This window comes from Plectropomus leopardus, chromosome 16 (genome assembly GCF_008729295.1).
Source record: "Plectropomus leopardus isolate mb chromosome 16, YSFRI_Pleo_2.0, whole genome shotgun sequence".
Lineage (NCBI taxonomy): Eukaryota > Metazoa > Chordata > Actinopteri > Perciformes > Serranidae > Plectropomus > Plectropomus leopardus.
This window is the reverse complement of record NC_056478.1, coordinates 26,643,709-26,648,844: the sequence shown is the minus strand read 5'-3', so window position 1 is coordinate 26,648,844 and position 5,136 is coordinate 26,643,709. Positions and strand designations below refer to the sequence as shown.

The 5,136-nt window shown below is 36.4% G+C and overlaps 1 long non-coding RNA gene across 1 annotated transcript; it reads left to right on the top strand.

The window, feature by feature from the left end:
* Positions 1 to 4,252: 4,252 nt before the first annotated feature.
* LOC121955978 lies at positions 4,253 to 4,786 on the top strand. Its single transcript, XR_006106648.1, has 2 exons — positions 4,253 to 4,338; positions 4,559 to 4,786. It is a non-coding gene; the product is annotated as an uncharacterized LOC121955978 (long non-coding RNA).
* The last annotated feature ends 350 nt before the right edge of the window (positions 4,787 to 5,136 follow it).

Genomic DNA, 5,136 nt, shown 5'->3' with positions numbered 1-5,136 from the left:
CGACAAGTCTGTCTGATATCTGGCAACGCCACTCCCTTAAAGTTCACCGAAAGATTCCCACAACATGATGCTTTCAGGTGCGGGCATGTCTTTGAGATTAATATGAAATAAAAGATGCCAAACAAGTAATAGTTGCCTAATCACTATCATTCAATTTTCAAGTTGTTCTTTGGAAGTGTTTGACACCGCAAGAAGGCTTGAAACAGAGTCTGTGGGAAACACTGTCAGATAAAAACTGTTTCACTTTTCTTTGCCAATAGATCCACCTGGATTTATTATGATTATGATTATTGTTTTGTTGTTGTTGTTTTTAAGTTCCAACAGAAATAGAAAGCATTGTCCTTTTAATGGCACAGTTGTGACTCACATTGTGTGTTCTGAAACATCATATTCCTGTCAGTCAGGTGCCCTCACTATTTGTTTTAAAATGTAAAAAAAAAGTGTCTCTATGCTGCCTTAAATTTTCAAGTTGACTGAAAGACTTTTTTTAATGCCACTTACCAGTCTTAATGAAATATTAAGACCAATTTTTACAAAAAGCAACATTGATTGATTTAAAAATGCAAAGGCGGCATAAAGAAGGACTTTGTGATGGTCCTGCAGCTCGATCTCTGTGTATAAAGGCCGGGTTTATAGATAAATTCAGAGTGGGTCAGTGCGCTCTCCTTGGAAATGTGGATTACTGTCCTTCATGGATGCTTGTTTTTTGGAGGTTAACTGGTAAAAAAGGCCGGTAATATCTGGTTGGGTGTGGTGATCCTGATGTGCCAGTTCTATAAATATTCTGCCAACTTGGTTCAGTTTTGGTGCAGCAGCAGCAGCACCTGAGGCAGACACACCTGTTCCCTCATACCTGGAGACACTCTGGACCATAATATACAAATGATACATGAGCAGAATATAATAAACTCACTGTTGAGTAGCCACAAACAAAGCACATTATGATACAATGAGGTGTAAAGCAGATCAAAACCATGATTTATTTGCTTTATAAATACTTCAAAGTGTTATTATAAATTACATGCAATACTGCAGTCTTTTAATCAGACTGTATTTTCAGCTCATCATGCATTAGTCCTGACAGAGATATTATAGGGATAATATTATATATGGTTTAAAATAAATAACTGTGAACTATGTTCAGATTGTTTATGATTCAGTAGGCATGCTTTTGGCATTTTAAACTGCGTTAATGAAGAATATTATTGATTAGATTATTCAGTGACTGGGGTAGAGGCCCTGGCTGCACCATTCCAGCACATGGAAATCATTTCATACATCATTTTGTTCATATTTTACCAAATTCAGCCTGACATACTGGTTAAAAGTTCTGCAGGTGTAATAACAGTTGAACAGCACAGCATGAGTCTGTAAAGACTAGTCCACCTGCAGGTCAGTGGTTGAAGAGTTTAATAATAGTGAGTTTTACCCCTCACATATTACACAGTTCTATGTAAAATACTATCTCAGAGTGGATCGCCTGACTTTCAAAACATATAATATAAATCAGGCGGAAACAGCTTCAGAAGAGAAGGGGTAATCTGAAGATCATAAACCAATCAAGACTCTTTAATGATGTTGACAACAGCCATTTAAGCTTACAGCAATAATTACATTTGTTTGCTTTAATCTCTTCTCTGGAAATGGACTTTGTCCAACCCGTTTCTTCACACTGTGTGCCAGCTGAAACCGACCTGCAGGCACATCAGACTCCACAGATATAGTGGGTGGTTTCAAAAACTCACATTTCCTGATACCAAGTTCACTTTTTCAGAAACAATAAAACTAACAAAGTGCTGAAGCAATAAAACCACTTAATACAGATCTTAGAATCAACTTCGGTATCAGCATTTTTCTCCCACTAACACTCAATCACTCATTACACAACAACCATGAAAGACTAACAACAGGCAGCATTACAATATGATTCACTGTTGTCTTTGAAGCATCTTTGATTTATTTATTCACCATGAATTTGATACAAAAGTATAGCAAAAATGAGAACGTCTTTTATAAAGTTATAAACATTTCCTCCGAAGTGTGATGACAGTTTGTTACCCGGCCCACTGTGTAATTAAAAAATCCACTTTGTGTAAACTGTGTGTGTTTTTCAGCAGGCCTTACTGTGATAAGAGACAGCAGTCACGCTCTCTCTGGTGCTCACAGGTAAGTAGGTCTATAAATCCATACACATAAACAAGCCAAATATATCTAAAGCCCCTCCAGAATCAGTAGGTTTATATATATATATATATATATATATAATATATATATATATATATATATATATATATATAATCCTGTGTAGTCATGAATTTTAAATCTGGGGAACGCAATAAAAATCTGAAATATGAGATATGAAACATCACTTTTTGACAGTCCTCGGCCAAAATTTGTAATTTGTAAGAAATATCTGTGGGATATGTTTTAAAAGTGGGATATGTTTGTAATATGGTGTAAGCACAGGTTCAAACACTAGTTGGCGCTGTTCATGTGGCATTGGAGTCACTAAAAGTTATGAGGAAGCCCAGGAGGGGGCAGCTGTGACGGACAGGTTTTGGTAAACATTCGTTCACAGCTGTTACAGATGTAAAAGACATGTAATATGTAAAAGACTTAATAAAGATGAGAGTATTAAAAATCTATTGATATTTCTTGTGGTTCTTATTTGCAACATTTGCTTTTCTTTTGTGTAATCTGATTTTTACAGATGTCTTAGCTTTAGGAAATAGTTGCATATGAAGTAATAAAAGCTAAATACTTTAAATCTTCAGTTTACACAAATCTTAACACTGAGAGGGATTTTTTCACACACACGTTCCTATGTACTGACTTCTCACTAGGCAAACCAAAAAATGTTTTCTTATAGTAATTTACTTGACGGAGTCCCTGAAGGAGAAAAATGTATGACTTTGTATTGCATGACAGTAACGCTGTCATTAATGTCTGCTCGCAAACAACACAAAAATACCTAAAAGCTGAAACATGTCAGGATGGCCTGCTACATGAGAATCAATGTTTTTACAGGCTGCCAAAAAGAAAAACGTACATTTGAAGCAAAAATATGTATCCTGTCAGTATGTTGATGTGCAGTGAGGATGCTGCCAATTTGGCCAGACAAACTGTAGAAGTTGAAGCTAAGTCAGCTATATCGTGATCTTTTTTTAACTTATGCTGTCAGTATCTAGCTCGCCAGAACAACTTCTTCTTTCTTTCTTTCTTTCTTTCTTCTTTCTTTCTATTACCTGTGCTTCTTTTATGTAGTAATTGCTCATTTTTTGTGAAGTCAGATTTTTATGATCGATGCCCTCTTGGCAGTAAGAAATGATCACAATTAAACTTAAAAAGGTAAATAAATCCCTTCAGTTAGTTACTCGGTGGAGTATAGCTGTTCCACATTACAGCAGTTCATTCCATATTTTGACCTGATGACGGTGCTGCTGGGAAAATGTCCCCACAGTTACGTCTCCTGAGGGACAAATGATTATCTGACAACAAATTCCATGGCAGTCCATGAATTAATGTTGAGGAAATTTACTCTAAACCACAAACATGAACTTCCTGGTGGCGCTGGAAGAGTCAGGTGATCCCTTAAGTTATAAAGATTGATCCTTTGGGGACCATGAATGTTGGAGCCAGATTTCATGGCAGCCCATCAAGTAGTTGTTGAGTTATTTCTGACTGAATTTGTTACAAATCAATAAAAAGGGCGAGTAATGTCCGCCACATTTTTGTAGTTAGCTCTAAATAATTACATAATAATAATCTTAGATCTGGACGACACAAAGATATCTGATTTATAAGATCTGAAATATCAATTTTTGACAATCCTCAGCTAGGGTTTGGACAAGAAATCGTAAGCGAGAGAAAAGCTGAGCACAATCATATGAGGGTTTTCACACATTCAGCTCCACCCAACATGTGCTGGAGTCTCCTGTAATGTTTATTCAGGGGGGGTTACTCTGTATAAATACATGCGTATGTGATAAGCTGTTAAAACTCTGAGACGTGTTAAAGCAGACAGTTGACTTCTCGAGTAACTTTGACTTCATAACCGAGACAATGGCGGATGTCATTGGAGTATGGAGTGAAACAATGGATGCCGATGAGGGAACTGAGAAGATTTGTGACCAGGTGAGCTTCAGTCTCCCTTTAGTCTTCACAGCCTCCACACACAACTCTCTGGTTTGCATTTCATTCTTGATTAACCTATTTAATTCCCTCCATACACAGGTGAAGAGCCAAGTGGAGAAAAAAAACAGGCAAGCACTATGCGAAATACATGGCAGTGAAATACAGCAAGAAATATTGACGAGAGAAACCCACTTCCTCATCAAGGTAAATTAAATTGGGATATTTAAATTATTAATTTTGACTGCCTCAGATGTGTGTATTTACATTACATACATGTTTAAATTAATTCTGTCGTGTCAAAATCCTGGCAGGACAGTAAACAGTTAAACACATCCCTGATGGTAGAAAATCTTCACTGTTCAGCAACACAAGATTAAGATGAAAATATTTTTCAGATGTTAACTTTTCTTTGTTTTTGCTGCAGGTTCATGTTGGAGACGTGAACTACATTCATCTGTATGTCATTTTAATGTCGGTTCCCAACTCAAAGGACGTTTCCATCCCACCTCCAACACTGAAAGGTGTCCAGCAGAACAAAACCAAAGACGACCCCCTGGTACCTTTTTAAGAAACTGATCCTACAACCTGTTTCAGCAGTGAAATACTTACAGGCTGCTGTCTTATATTAAAATGCTCTGTTTCTGTATTATGAGATGATTTGACATTGATTTTGAATGCATTAAAGTAGAGATAAAATCATTTGTTGTTTGGAAGCAGCAAAAAATTCATTACCTTCTAAAGACACAATAAAGATGAGAGCATTAAAAATCTATCGATGTTTCTTGTGGTTCTTATTTGCAACATTTGCTTTTCTTTTGTGAAGTCTGATTATTACAGACAATGTCCTCATGGCTTTAGAAAATAGTTACATATAAAGTAATACAGATTCATACTGTAAATGGTAAATGATTGTGTTGACAAAGCAAATCTAGTGACTTGTATTGACAAAGCTTCAGCAAGAATCATCTAACACATCCCACTCCATGGTTCACATTACAACCA